We start from the raw sequence: 16,266 nt of genomic DNA, 5'->3' as shown, positions 1-16,266 counted from the left end.
AGCGTCATCCACAGATCCCCCATAACAGTGCATCATTCACAGATCCCCCATAACAGCGCATCATCCACAGATCCCCCATAACAGCGTGTCATCCACAGATCCCCCATAACAGTGCATCATTCACAGATCCCCCATAACAGCGCATCATCCACAGATCCCCCATAACAGCGTGTCATCCACAGATCCCCCATAACAGTGCATCATCCACAGATCCCACATAACAGAGCGTCATCCACAGATCCCCCATAACAGCGCATCATCCACAGATCCCCCATAACAGCGCGTCATCCACAGATCCCCCATAACAGTGCATCATCCACAGATCCCACATAACAGAGCGTCATCCACAGATCCCCCATAACAGTGCGTCATCCACAGATCCCCCATAACAGTGCGTCATCCACAGATCCCCCATAACAGGGCGTCATCCACAGATCCCTCATAACAGTGCATCATTCACAGATCCCCCATAACAGCGCATCATCCACAGATCCCCCATAACAGCGTGTCATCCACAGATCCCCCATAACAGTGCATCATCCACAGATCCCCCATAACAGCGTGTCATCCACAGATCCCCCATAACAGTACATCATCCACAGATCCCACATAACAGCGTGTCATCCACAGATCCCCCATAACAGTGCATCATCCACAGATCCCCCATAACAGCGTGTCATCCACAGATCCCCCATAACAGTGCATCATCCACAGATCCCCCATAACAGCGTGTCATCCACAGATCCCCCATAACAGTGCATCATCCACAGATCCCACATAACAGTGCATCATCCACAGATCCCACATAACAGCGTGTCATCCACAGATCCCCCATAACAGCGCATCATCCACAGATCCCCCATAACAGCGTGTCATCCACAGATCCCCCATAACAGTGCATCATCCACAGATCCCACATAACAGAGCGTCATCCACAGATCCCCCATAACAGTGCATCATCCACAGATCCCCCATAACAGTGCATCATCCACAGATCCCACATAACAGAGCGTCATCCACAGATCCCCCATAACAGCGCATCATCCACAGATCCCCCATAACAGCGCGTCATCCACAGATCCCCCATAACAGTGCATCATCCACAGATCCCACATAACAGAGCGTCATCCACAGATCCCCCATAACAGCGCGTCATCCACAGATCTCCCATAACAGGGCGTCATCCACAGATCCCCCATAACAGGGCGTCATCCACAGATCCCCCATAACAGTGCATCATTCACAGATCCCCCATAACAGCGCATCATCCACAGATCCCCCATAACAGCGTGTCATCCACAGATCCCCCATAACAGTGCATCATCCACAGATCCCCCATAACAGCGTGTCATCCACAGATCCCCCATAACAGTGCATCATCCACAGATCCCACATAACAGAGCGTCATCCACAGATCCCCATAACAGCGCGTCATCCACAGATCCCCATAACAGAGCGTTATCCACAGATCCCCCATAACAGGGCGTCATCCACAGATCCCCCATAACAGGGCGTCATCCACAGATCCCCCATAACAGTGCATCATCCACAGATCCCCCATAACAGCGCGTCATCCACAGATCCCCCATAACAGTGCGTCTTCCGCAGATCCCCCATAACAGTGCGTCATCCACAGATCCCCCATAACAGCGTGTCATCCACAGATCCCCCATAACAGGGCGTCATCCACAGATCCCCCATAACAGGGCGTCATCCACAGATCCCCCATAACAGTGCATCATCCACAGATCCCCCATAACAGTGCGTCATCCCCAGATCCCCCATAACAGCGCGTCATCCACAGATCCCCCATAACAGTGCATCATCCACAAATCCCCATAACAGTGCGTCATCCACAGATCCCCCATAACAGTGCGTCATCCACAGATCCCCCATAACAGTGCGTCATCCACGGATCCCCCATAACAGCGCGTCATTCCCAGATCCCCCATAACAGTGCGTCACCCACAGATCCCCCATAACAGTGCATCATCCACAGATCCCCCATAACAGCGCGTCATCCACAGATCCCCCATAACAGTGCGTCATCCACAGATCCCCCATAACAGTGCATCATCCACAGATCCCCCATAACAGCGTGTCATCCACAGATCTCTTGTCTCCCTCAGGCACTTGTTCTTCATTCTGTGTCGCAGTGTTGCGTTACATTGTGTCAGTGTGTCTGTGCTGCTCTTTTACAAGGTTCGCTCACAATGAGGAGCACAGACATGGCAGACGCGGCCTCAGTTTCGGGTTAGTCAGTGTCGCCCCGGAGCTGAAGGTGAAGGAATGTCAGCGATGTGACCGGGCCGGTAGTCACCACACAATGCTCTGAACGACGATGGACCGGTATGTTGTCATGTTGTATTTGCTTTACGTTAATTGTCTTTTTAGGATTTTACAACATTCTAGAATCTTTCATGGTTTCATAGTTCTAAGGATGAAGATAGAATTAAGTTCAACCTTCAGCCAAACATATTGAGTATGAGAATGGTTCCTTTCACTGACAGCAAGATAAGATCATGATATTGGAATGACCCACAAAATACCAGTAATGTCATATTAGTACAAGAGAGTTACAGCATTAATCTTGAGGAGGATCTGTCTCTACATCCAGGGGGTCCAGCTTGCCTCTTCTTTTATTCTCGCCCCTCCCTGACCTTGACTTCTTCTTCTGTTTGTAAATCCTCCATACCGCTCTACACATAGGAGATTTTTTCAATTCAGTGCAACTTTTTTTTTGCTCACAGATTCCTCGGGGGTGTGTCTTTATTCTGTTCTGCATAATTACCCTGTAGGCCACGCCTATAAAATGAAGCCCTCCCTGAAGGTCCATATCTCTAGAACCGGAGGATCAAAAAAAAACTTAAGGGAGCAATAAAAGAAGAGCAAAAACTGGACACTTTTTACTTGGTGAAAGTTTCCTTTTAAATTGCATATATATATAAATCCATGTGCGATGAATCAGCAGCATGTCCGGAATGTTCTGTAATGCCGTCCGTCCGGTTCCGCTTGTCAGAGACAGACTGATCTGTGCAGGAGGACGTGCAGCACACTTACTCCTATGGAGGGGCTGTCCCCAATTCCTTCGGTGTCTGCAGGTAAAGAATGCATAACCCTACAGTGAAAAGTTCTAAAACTTTCTATTACACATTGGGGGGGGGGGGGAGAAATTATGTTCCACTAACTTTTTGCATTTTTTAAATCTTTAATAGAATCGGTCTTTTCTTATATGCCAAAGGGGCTTTTTGGGCCCCCTTAGGCTCCAAGGCACTGGTGCAATTGCAACCCCTGCACTTATTGTAGTTACGCTCCTGTTTGCCCCCTCTCTTACCAGCTGGGCATGTGGCTCCTATGATTTTGCATTGCTCTTTCGGAAGGAGGATGATGACCAGTGAGATTTGTGTGTTTGCAGCTCTCACATCTGACATTCAGGTCACTTGTCTATATTTTTTTTTTATTATTTAATTGTATTTTTATTAAAACTTTCTACAAATACAGAAATGTTTAAATTGAACCATTGAATGCATTCTGCTTGTGAGAGTGGTGCCGAGTCTCTAACACGGTGTCTCCCAACTGTGAATGATATAATAGAATCCTAGAATGGTAGAGTTGGAGGGGACCTCCTGGGTCCTCGTGTCCCACCCCCTGCTCAATGCAGGATTCACTAAACCATCTCAGACAGATGTCTGTCCAGCCTCTGAAGTCTTCCATTGAAGGAGAACTCACCACCTCTCGTGGCAGCCTGTTCCACTCATTAATCACCCTAACTGTCGAAAAGTTTTTTCTAATATCTAATCTGTGTCTCCTCCCATTTAGTTTCATCCCATTGCTTCTAGTCTTTCCTTGTGCAAATGAGAATAAAGATGATCCTTCTACAATGTGACAGCCCTTCAGATATTTGTAGACAGGGAAAAAGGGAAAATGTCCAGCGATAAAATGAAATAAAAATATCTTCTTTTATTGATTCCTTTAAAATAATCCTGAGTAAGACAAACCACACCAAAACACTACAGCTCGCTCTACGCGTTTCAACTTTACCAAGTTTTAGTCATGATCAGATCAGGATTATTTTAAGGCTGCGTGCCCACTAGTCGTTTTTCAAGCATTTTTGCAGCGGAATTTCCGCAGCGAGAACGCTGTAAAAACGCTTGGTAATCCGTGCCCCATGATCCCCAATGATAATCCGCATGTGTTGTGCACATGCTGTGGAAATTTCCAATGCGGATTATCATTGCGGAAAAATACGCAGCATGTCCATTAATTTTGCAGACACGCAGCGTAATTGCCGCCATTGACTTGCATTGAACGCTTAATATCCGTATGACTACATGTGCACATGTGGATATTAAGAGATTCATTGTGCGGATGGTACCCGGGTCTGGAGAACAGGAGACTCTCATCCAGACTCGGGTACCATAGAACCTGTTAAAAAAAGAATTTAAAATAAAAAATAAACATTATACTCACCTTCCGATGGTCCCCGATGTTTTCTCTGCTGCGTCCGGTCTCTTGTACGGCTCGCGATGGTCTAAAAGGACCTGCGGTGACGTCATTTAGTCATGTGACAGGTCACGCAACCGCTGACGTCGGCGGTTGCGTGACCTGTCACATGACTAAATGACGTCACAGCAGGTCCTTTTACACAACCGCGAGACACTGGGAAGAGCGGACGCATCCGATAAGGAGACCGGGGGCCATTGGATGGTAAGTATAATGTTTATTTTTTATTTTTTACCATTTTTATTCTTTTTTTTTAACTATTACTTGGTCACACTATATATGCCGGTTGCCGGTTGCATGGATTTATATAGCGTGACCAAGTTGTCAAGCACTTTCCAAGTGATGCTAAAATCGCTTGGAAAAGCACTTGATAACTCGCATGCAAAAACACTTGACAAACGCTTCTACCTGGCGGGAAAAATGCATGTAAAATCCGCATGCGTTTTTCCTGCCAGGGAGATGCGGAAAAAATCTGCAGCATTTCTGCATCGTGGGCACTGAGCCTTAAGGTATCAATAAAGGAAGATATTTTTATTTCATTTTATCGCTGGACATTTTCTCTTTTTCCCTGTACATTTGCCCGACCTGAACCAGGGCGTCTTTGTGCGATATCATTCTCAACAAAGGACCACTTTTTTCACTGGTGAGCTGACTCTCCTTTTTCCTATGCTTGGTATATTTAGATATTTGTAGACAGCTATTAAGTCTCCCCTCTGTCTTCTTTTTAGCAAGCTAAACATTCGCAGATCCTTTAACCGTTCCTCGTAGGACATAGTTTACAGTCCGCTCACCATCCTGATAGCTCTTCTCTGAACTTGCTCCAGTTTTTCGAATGGGGACACACAATGTAGTTTATTCTCTACACCAGTCTGTAATATGCACCCAACATAAATATGCTCCTACTGAAGACCATTGGTGTTCTCGTATAGTATAATTGAACCCCTTTTATGGTCCCAAATGTTCCTCCTATATAGTATTATGCCGCCACAGAACATTCCCACCACAACAATTATAATGTCCCCCATAAACGTTAAGATGTCGTCACACTCAGTATAAGGTCCACAGTACATGCCCCCCATGCCGTCTAGTGCATCCCTCAGGTCACACCCACAGAGCCCACTCAGTCTGATGCCCCCTCAGCTCTGCTACATAAACAGTCAAACAATTCTGCTAACCAAAAAGAGACGCACACACACTCTGCTACACCAAACACACACACACACACAACACTGCTACCTCAAAACACACACCTAACCTCTTGCCTGTGTCCTGCTCTTCTCTGCTGTCTAGTTTTGTGACCTGAGAAGATCTAGTGACTCAAAGGACCTGGCATTATCATCTGCATGGACCTGTCAGCTCCTTGCTCCTCCATTATGTTCAGCTGCATCTGTGTTCTGTGAAGAAGTTTAGGATCCAAAGTCTTTACCGCAGGAGACTGAGAACCGTTGCAATGAATGTGAGTGACAGGCAGAGGTTAGTTAGGGATTGGTTTTGTGGCGCCCCTGAGGGTTCAGTCGCCACAGAGGTACTGCATCTCACCCAGAGGTGTGGTGTCTCCTTCTCTCAGGTAAGGAGGGAGTGCTGCCCAGAACCCCAACACCTGCATCCAACACTACACTGCTCCAGGCCGGCTGGAGGGGCAACATGCATGTGCGCAGCTGCTGAGCCCTGTCCCTGGCTGGAGTAGGGGGAACCCAAAGGTAGGGGGAACCAGTAGTGGGTGTGGGTGGAGGAAGTAGTATTTCTAAAAATACCCTTCTTTTTCACTGACCGCCCTGGGTCACGGACCGGGCCAGCCACCGTGATATCCCCCGGCAACCAGGGGCCCGGCTGCTGAGCACCCCACGGCCCTGGGGGCGCGTCAGATCTGGCGTCACGAAGAGGATGCGTGACCAGCCCGTACTGGCGGGTTAAGTGTGCCTAGAGAACTGTGTTATGTTACCGAATGTGGCGCCCGACCCAGAAGAACGGGCGCCATTATGTGCGTGCTAAAAGACAACAGTATGGAACCTCCCATCGTGGGCCGGGTCCCGGAATGGCGCCAAAAGCCAGCCCTGCCCCTTGCAACAGTGACTGTCTGCATAGATGTGTCCGTTAAGGCAGGGAGGCCGTCACAGGGAGTGACCGACAGCAGATCGCCATGGGGCCGCCCCCGAAAGAAGAGAGGAGGCGGAGAGAAGGAATGGAGACAGGGTGTGGTCTTAACCAGTCTAGACAGACCGCAACCGGCAGCCAGAATGGAAGGAAGCAAAAGTCCAGCCTCCGCCTCTGGCCTGCCGCAGCGTCAAGTGACCCCCCTCACCATAGAGGGAGAAGTGGAGAAATTGTCCCCGGAGGACGTGGAGTTCCTCCAGAGTGAGGTCCTCGAGCTGGGCCAACAGGTGGAATGAGCCCAGCAAGCAGCGGTCGCAAGGTGGAGAAGCGAGCTGCTGGAAAAATTGGCGGCACGGCGGAAGACGGCACTGGAAGTCAACAGCAGCATCCCAGACCCGGCGGAGCTTGCCGAGTACCAGGAGGCCGCATGCAACACAGGAGCAGGTAGGAGAGAATCCCCAGTCCTGGGCGTTGCCAGCGCCGACCTGCTCCTGGGCCTCTTTCCCCAGCCCTCGCCGTATGCTGCCGTACCCTGGCTGGAACAGCTGTGCAGCCCGGAACCTCCACCCCCGGGCGCTGAACCAAAGGATCCCCCATCTAGTGCCCTACCGGAGCCTCCAATCCCGGGCGCTGAAGCCACGGGCCTGCTACTCAATGCCCTCCCGGCGCCTCCACCTCCGGCACCCGTGTGGGTGTGTGGCGCGCCGGCCTTCGACTAGTCCGCCCGGATAGAGGACCAGCAGCCGTACCTGCTACTCCCGACACCAGCGCCCCCGGTCGCCTATACCAGCGGGGTGGAGTTTTGCTGGGACAATCGGGGGGGATCTCATGGGGTTCCCGCAGGAGACCCAGGCCGAAGCACTGCAAAGGCAAGAGTTCTGCAGGCGGGAGCTCCGGCAACTCGAGAAGGAGCGATGTGCGCGGCAGGCATGCAGTGAGCGCCTGGAGGCCCGAGACAAGGCCGCCAAGGCGCAAGTCCATCAGGCGGAGTCAGCCCACCCCAGCCCCCGCGAGGAAGGCCTCATAGTTAAATTCAACCTGAAGGCTGGGTGCGGCTTTATCCGCAGTCCCGACTTCGAAAGGGACATATTTGTAAACCGGCAGGATGTGGAGCCAGAGCGGGAGGAAGGCCATCCCGACCGGAACCTGTATCCCGGAGACCGTGTCACGTTCACCCGGCACCATAGTGAACGTGGCTGGTACGTCCTGCACGTGTATCGTGTCGGCGAGGACACACCTCTGCAGGAAGTCCCTCGTGACCCGGCTGGGTCAGGGAAAAATGAAGAGTACCCCAGGCGGGGTCCCCACTATTGATCCAGCAAGTGGGACTGAACATTGCTTATATAGTTGCCCGTAAGGGTACAGTTGAAAATAAGGTTTTGAGTGTGAAAGTTGAAAATAATGTTTGCCTAAAATAGTGTGCATTTACATGGTTACCTGTCAGGGTATACAGGCTGGGGACTGTGAACAGCCGGACGTTAAAGTTGTAAATAGTTCAGCACTTCTTAAAGTGCACCCTATTGGTTTTATATCAACAACCATGACCTCAGAAGAAAAACCCGTTTGGCGTGGTGGAAGACGTGGTCCATCACCAGGATCACCTATGCCCTGCAGCCACGCCCAGGGCATACGTTGAGGGTTTGCGGACGGGTCCTTCATGCTGCTACCTGTTGCACTTATTGAAAAAGGAAAATGTTATTTAAAAAGTTTTATAATGTCTATGAAAAATGTAACCTGTAACGTTTAAAGAAAATGTGCCTCCCATAAAGGGAAGAAATGTTTTGTTTCCTAATCTTATATGCGAATGCATTCTTAAAAATTTTGCATGTCAAATTCCCTGTTTTGCTTTGTTCCAGCCTGCGGACGTGCTGTGTTTTACCAGGGGGGAATGTGGCGCCCCTGAGGGTTCAGTCGCCACAGAAGTACTGCACCTCACCCAGAGGTGTGGTGTCTCTCTTCTCTCAGGTAAGGAGGGAGTGCTGCCCGGAACCCCTACACCTACATCCAACACTACACTGCTCCAGGCTGGCTGGAGGGGCAAGATGCAGAGCGCAGCTGCTGAGCCCTGACCCTGGCTGGAGTGGGGGGGGAACCCGAAGGTAGGGGTAACCAGTAGTGGGTGTGGGTAGAGGAAGTAGTTAGAGGGAGCACTTTGGTAGGAGCATAAATAGGGAAGCCATCTTAGGGTTGCAGATCAGTCAGAGAGTTGAGTCAGAGGGAGCTGTTCAGAAGAACAGCTCGGGACAGTTCAGAAGAACAGTCCAGGAGCAGAGTCTCAGTAGGAGCTCTGCTCCACAGGGCCAAGTCTGGAGGCCCCAGAGGGGAGCAGGGAGTAGGCTGTGTTTTGAGAAGGGATCCCAGGGGGTACGGCGAGTGCAGGAAGGCACCCATACGCCCCGCATCTGCCAGAAGACAGAGGGATCGTGGCCGCATTCTAGTCCCTTGAGGGTCAAGCAAGTCTGTGTAACTCCGACGGACAGGAGGGACTTCAGAGTACCCGAACAGGATTGAGAGTGGGCAGCGCAGAGCAGGAGGGAGAAAGACCAGTGTGAAGTCGGTCAAAATAGGAACACGAGAAAGTGGGGTTCTGCCAGGTATTCCCAAGCTGTCTGAGGAAGAATTGAACCCCTGCCCGGTGAACGCAGCGCGACGTGGGAGGCTGTAATCTGACAGTGCACCCTGTGGAACTAAAGAACTGTGAGTAAAGACACGGATGACTGCACCGCACCGCCTCTGTCCAGTTATTTCGTCCGCGCCATCATTCCCTCTCTACACTACAACGCCCAGCGCAACCACCACTCCATCTTTCACTGCCCTGAGGCCTGCTTCACCTGTGGGGAGCCGTCCAATCACAAGCTGCCCTAACATCTGCCTTAGAGGACTGTTGCAGCGCTGGTGATCCTCACCAGGCACCACAGGTGGCGTCACGAACTTTCTAAAAATACCCCTCTTTTTCACTGACCGCCCTGGGTCACGGACCGGGCCAGCCACCGTGATATCCCCCGGCTACCAGGGGCCCGGCTGCTGAGTACCCCACTGTCTTGGGGGCGCGTCAGATCCCTAAGATTATGTGTCACTTGCAGAGTTGTAGAAAGACTTTATCAGTTTCAGAGGGCCCATGTCAATTACAGAGGGCTCGTGTCAGTTGCAGAGAGCTCGTGTCAGTTACAGAGGGCTTGTCTAAGTTGCAGAGGGCTCATGCCAGTTGCAGAGGGCTCGTGCCAGTTGCAGAGGGCCTATGTCAGTTACAGATGGCTTGTGTCAGTTGCACAGGGCTTGTGTCAGTAAGGCTATGTGCACACGATGCGTATTTCATGCGTATTTTGTGCGGAAAATTCCGCAGCGTAAACGCATGAATTACGCATGTTAGCCTTCTGCCATGGTCCCCTATGGCATTCCGCAATTGTAATGCCTACGATGCGGAATTTTCCGCAGCGTTTTGTTGTGCGGAAAATTCCGCAGCATGTCAATTCTTTGTGCGTTTACGCATGCGGAATTGCCATCTACAATGCAGTAGAAAACGCAAGGCAATTCCGCATGTGCAAAACGCGCGAATTACGCGCGAAAAACGCATGCCAAATTCTGCATGCGTTTTCCAGGAAAAATGACATGCGGAAATGAAGCGGAAATTTACGCTTCAAATATGCATCGTGTGCACTTAGCCTTACAGAGAGTCTGTGTCTGTTGCAGAGGGTCTGTGTCAGTAGTGGAGGGCTTGTGTCAGTTACATAGGGCTTGTGCCAGTTGCAGAGGGTTTGTGCCAGTTACAGAGAGCTTGTGCCTGTTACAGAGGGCTCGTGTCAGTTGTTGAGGGCTTGTGTCAGTTGCAGAGGGTCTATATCAGTTGTGGTGGGTTTGTGCCCGTTACATAGGGCTTGTGCCAGTTACAGGGGGTTTGTGCCAGTTACATAGGGCTTGTGCCAGTTACAGGAGTTTTGTGCTAGTTACAGAGGGCTTGTGTCAGTTACAGGAGGTCTGTGCCAGTTACAGAGGGCTTGTGTCAGTTACAGGGGGTTTGTGCCAGTTACAGAGGGCTTGTGTCAGTTACAGAGAACTTGTGTCAGTTGCCGAGAGCTTGTGTCAGTTATAGAGGGCTTGTGTCAGTTGCAGAGGGCTTGTGTCAGTAGAAGAGGTCCTATAGTATAACACCAGCACACATACATAACCACTGCTCAATTGAAATGGGGGTCACAAGTCCCATATTTGGTTGATTAGTAGGGGTCTCAGCTTAATTACCCACAATCATCTAATAGCAGCAACAATACATTTTCCCCTATGTGTTTAAATTCTTTAACTTTGCAAGATCTTCATTAACAGTCATAGCTGAGGGTTTATACAGTAATATTTGTATCCAGTCTAAAGAATCCTCTATGAGCTAAGTACATCTGCAGCACATCTCTTATATCATTGTGAGAGGGAGGCTGGCCGGACCGAATGTCACCGTGACCCCTGTAGTGTGTGCCGAGGAAAAATTGGCTCCCACACAAGAAGCCAAACAATAGGAACAACTCAGCATCAGAACTTTTCCACAATTACGTACAGCCTCTGGTTTCTCCACTTCCAGGTTGCATGACCACCAGGCACGGTTTCTCAGGCCCATGTTACATACACTGAACTTGTCAATCATTCACTCTGGCAGCCTCAATGTCTAGGCCGTTAACACTCCAGGCCACTTCCCTGGTTCCTCTGTAAATCTACAGGTCACTTCCCAGATTCCTCTATCAAACTCACAGCAACTTTCTTCGCTCCATTGTGATTCTCCAGGCCACTTCCCCGGTTCCTTTGTGATTCTCCATGCCACTTCCCTGGATTCCTCTGTGATTCTCCAGGTCACTTCGCTGGTTCTTCTGTGATTCTCCAGGCCATTTGTCTGGGTTCCTCTTTGATTCTCCATGCCACTCTCTCGCTTCCTTTGTGATTTTCCAGGTCATTTCCCCAGGCTCTTCAATGATTCTCCAAACTATTTTCCCAGATCCTCTGCAATTCTCCAGGCCACTTCCCTGGGTTCCTCTATGATTCTCATGACTACTTCCCTGGTTCCCCTGTGATTCTCCAGAACACTTTCCCAGCTCCTCTATGATTCTCCTTGCCATATTCCCGGCTCCTCTATGATTCTCTTCCGCGTTTCATCTGTGAATCTACAGGCCATTTCCCAGATTCCTCTATGTATCTCTAGGCCATTTCCCTGGTTTCTCTGTGATTCTCCAGGCACTTTCCCCGCTCCTCTGTTATTCTCCAGGCCATTTTCCCAGTTCTGTTGTGATTCTCCAGGCCACTTTCCCAGTTCCTCTGTTATTCTGTAGGCCACTCTCCCAATTCCTTTGTGATTCTCCAGGCCACTTCCCTGGTTCCTTTGTGATTCTCCAGGCCACTTCCCCAGGTTCCTCTATGATTCTCCTAGCCACTTTCCCGGATCCTCTGTGATTCTTCGGGCCACTTCACTGGTTCATCTGTTATTCCCCAGGCCACTTTTCTGGTTCCCCTGTGATTCTCCAGGCGACTTCTCCAGGTTCCTCTGTGATTCTCCAGGCCACTTTGCTGGTTCCTCTGTGATTCTCCAGGTCACTTCCCAGGGTTTCTCTATGTTTCTCCAAGCCACGTTCTCGGATCCTCTGTGATTCTCCAGGCCATTTCTCTGGGTTCCTCTGTGATTCTCCAGACCACTTTGCTGTTTCCTCTGTGATTCTCCAGGTGACTTTGCTGGTTCCCCTGTGATTCTCCAAGTCACTTCTCCCAGCTCCTCTCTGATTCTTCAGGCCACTTCTTTGGTTCCTCTGTGATTCTCCAGACCACTTCCCCGGGTTCCTTTGTGATTCTCCAAGCCTCTTCCTTGGATCCTCTGTGATTCTCAAGGCCACCTCCCTCGTTCCCCTGTGATTCTCCAAACCACTTTCCCAGCTCCTCTCTGATTCTTCAGGCCACTTCTTCGGTTCCTTTGTGATTCTCCAGACAACTTTCCCGGCTCCTCTTTGATTTTCCTGGCCACTTTGCTTGTTCTTTTGTGAATCTCCAGGCTGCTCCCCGGGTTCCTCTATGATTCTCCAGGCCATTTCCCTGGCTCCTCTCTGATTCTTCAGGCTACTTCCTCGGTTCTTTTGTGATTCTCCACACCACTTCCCCGGGTTCCTTTGTGATTCTCCAAGCCTCTTCCTTGGATCCTCTGTGATGCTCAAGGCCACCTCCCTGGTTCCCCTGTGATTCTCCAAACCACTTCTCCCAGCTCCTCTCTGATTCTTCAGGCCACTTCTTCGGTTCCTCTGTGATTCTCCAGGCAACTTTCCTGGCTCCTCTTTGATTTTCTTGGCCACTTTGCTTGTTCTTTTGTGAATTTCAAGGCTGCTCCCTGGGTTCCTCTATGAATCTCCAGGCCATTTTCCTGGCTCCTCTCTGATTCTTCAGGCCACTTTTTCGGTTCCCCTATGATTTTTGAGGCCATTTTTCTGGCTCCTCTGTGATTCTCAAGGTCACTTCCTCGGTTCCCCTGCGATGTTTCTTTCATTCCAGTACTTACTCCTCACTTCAGACCCTCGCCTTCACAGTGCCGTCCTTGGCAATAGTTCAGAAATTGACCATTAGAATAAAGCCTAAACTTCCTTCTGCTCCATGATCTGTGTTGAGCCACCACATATACTTTGCTGCACACTATCACAATTTCTTCCACTCTTAGAAGTGCGGTACACCCGGACCTGTGCCACTGGCTGCACCCTGCCAACCTCCCATTTATTGCAGCCTACCCACTGGTCTCAATGAGGCCCAAATCTCTCACACGGTATCTTCAGCTGTCACTGTTATTCTTCGTCCCACAGGCCCACCACACTTCTGGTTCCTCCAAAGTAGCCTCGACAGGTGTCTGCCGCTTCATTCAGTCTTAGGACGGCCGGGACTCTATTACCATCTCCTACCGGTCCGCGGCCTTACTTCTCAGGCTTCCCTCTTGAGTTCAGCACTGCTTATCTTCATGCTGCAGACCTCTGGCTTGATGCAGAAGATACAGGACTGTGACTAATATCACCCTCTTAAATCTACTCAATTAAACTTTTATTGCCTGTCCATGAATATTTGATAAGATGTCCAGAAAAAATTGAAAAGTCAAATTGGCAACCCTGTCATCATCATTCTTCAGCTCCTATCTCTTTTCAAGGGGACAGTCTCTATCAGGGCGGTCTCTTTCTTCTCTCCTTTACGGGTGACCAGTCTCTCAAGCCCAGGACGGTCTTAAAGGCAATTTCTCAAGTCCTCTGCAACTAACAGGGGCCCCCTGTAACTGACACAGAACTAATGCAAACATGTCCCTAAATAACCTGATCCTATTCCTGATGAAGAGACCTGAGTAGTGTGGAAACGTTGCTATTTGTTACCATCTTTTCAGTTAGCCATTAAAAGGACTGAGGACTCTCAAATTATAATATTGCTCTATCTTCTTGCTAACAAAGAGATATTTTTCCTGCACATAACCTCTGTCACTCACACAGTCTGCTCATCCTTTCTAGGCCTCCAGGACATCAGATTTTAACTCTGAAGCTGCTGCAGCATTATCATTACTCAGCACTATTCACACCCAGAAAATGCACCGAAGAAAAGTCCATGTCAGAGCAGGATATATAAAAATCTCTTTTCCCGGCAGTATTGTCACCTGGCAATTAAATACATGGCATATACAATGGATTTAAAAAAGTCTCCACGCCCCCTGTTAAAATGTAAGGTATTTGTCATTTAAAAGAAAAAAAAGCTTACCAAGAGGAATCATTTCAGAACTTTTTCTACCTTTAATGTCACCTATAACCTGTACAAAACCATTGAGAAACAAGCTGAAACCATTTTAAAGAGGAAAATAAAAGAAACAAAACTAAAATAATGTTGTTGCATAAGTGTGAACACCCTCTTATAATTGACTGATTCTAAACACAACCTCATCCCCAATCACATTTGCCCACATGTTACATAGTAGTCAGTGCACGGCCGCCGTCATTTACATGTTACATAGTAGTCATCGTTCGGCCACCGTCATTCTCAGGGATTCTGATTAACCCCATAGAAAGTTTCGCTGTTCTAGGAGGATTTTCCTGACATTTTCTTAGTTGCATTTTACAGCTAAAGCCGTGGTCTGTAAACAGCTGACAACACAACAAAGGGATCTCATTGTTGAAAGTTAACAGTCAGGAGAAGGGTACAACATGTTTTCCAAGGCATTAGATCTACCATGGACACTGTGAAGACGTCAAGAAGGGGCTTAAATTTGGCACAACAGACATCCCTCAAAAATTGATGAAAAGGCAAGAAGAAAATTGGTTTGGGAGGCTGAGAAGAGGCCTAGAGCAACATTAAAGGAGCTGCAGGAATTTATGGCCAGTCCTGGTTGTGTCCTGCATGTAATAATAATCTCCAGTATTCTTTATACATCAGGCCTGTGGAGTTGGGTGACAAGATGGAAACCTTTTCTCTCTTACCAAGAAAAATATTTAAGCTTAGCTATGGTTTGTCAAAACTTACATCAAGTCTGAAAAAAGCATGCGGGGAAACATGTTATGTTCTGATGAGGACGAGGGTGAACTTTTTGGCCATAATTCCAAAAGGTGCAAAACAATCACTTTGCGTCACCAGAAAAACACCATACCCACAGTGAGGAATGGTGGAGGCAGCATGGTGCTTTTGGGCTGTTTTTTGGCATCTGGAACTGAAGCTTTAGTCAAAGTAGAGTGGATTATGAACAGTTCTAAATATTGATCAATTTTACATCAAAACCTTCAGGCCTCTGCTAAAAAGCTGAAGATGAAGAGGAATTTCAACTTTCTGCACGACAATGACCCTAAGCGACCTCTAAACCACCAAAAGAACGGCTTCACCAGAAGAAGATCAGTTTTGGAATGGCCAAGCTCGAACCCAGACCTGAATCCAATTGATCTGCAGTGACCTGAAGAGGGCGCTGTACACAGGAGATGCCCCCGCAATCTGACAGAAGTAGATCTACTGTAAGGAAGAGCGGACAAATATTGTCAATTCTGATAAGATTCCGACCCAAAAAGACTCAATTCTGTCATAGATTCAAAGGGGACTTCACCTAAGTATTAGTTTAAGGGTGTGCAGATTTATGTAACCATAAGATTTTAGTTCTTTATTTTTCTATTTCCGCCCAAAAAGATTTCAGTTTATTTTTCAATGGATTTCAGTAGATTATGAGCGACATTAAAGGTGGAAAAAGTTCTGAAATGATTCTTCTTCGTATGCTTTTTTTTACATGACAAAAACCTGTCGTTTTAACAGGGGTGTGTAGACTTTTTATATACACTACAAAGAAAGATAGCAAAATCATTGGGACAATAAGTCCAACATAAAAATAACAGCCTAAGTGACAAGAGGGTGACTAGAGGCCACTTTTACCCTATTACATCTTTGCAGTTTGTTACAATGTATCAGTGCAGGGTCTCACATACATTTGCCTAGACTGGATACAATTGTTGCAGCTGTAAGTATTAGGGCTCAGGCAGAAGAACAGATCTATAGATTCTTTGGGTCCTTTAAACACTAATTAGTGATGAACCTATATAAATATCTTTTAAGTTGACCCTGTCCCATGAGACTCAGATCACACCTGCAGGTTGCCAGCCTGGAGAAAAACCTAAACATTTTGGCAAGAAAATAAACTTTGTGAACCCGTCTGTAAATAATTGC

The 16,266-nt window shown here is 48.5% G+C and overlaps 1 protein-coding gene across 1 annotated transcript in view; it reads right to left on the bottom strand.

Annotated features, from left to right (window-relative positions):
• The window catches only part of LOC141258764 (uncharacterized), a 183,594-nt gene that overhangs the window by 166,997 nt on the left and 331 nt on the right, over positions 1–16,266 (bottom strand). The gene's annotated exons all lie outside the window — the stretch shown is intronic.

Source organism: Phyllobates terribilis, unplaced genomic scaffold, assembly GCF_046119375.1.
Source record: "Phyllobates terribilis strain yellow unplaced genomic scaffold, ASM4611937v1 Scaffold_3__8_contigs__length_932513732, whole genome shotgun sequence".
In the NCBI taxonomy this organism is placed as follows: Eukaryota; Metazoa; Chordata; class Amphibia; order Anura; family Dendrobatidae; genus Phyllobates; species Phyllobates terribilis.
The sequence above is the reverse complement of the archived record's forward strand: the minus strand, read 5'-3'. Positions and strand labels throughout refer to the sequence as shown.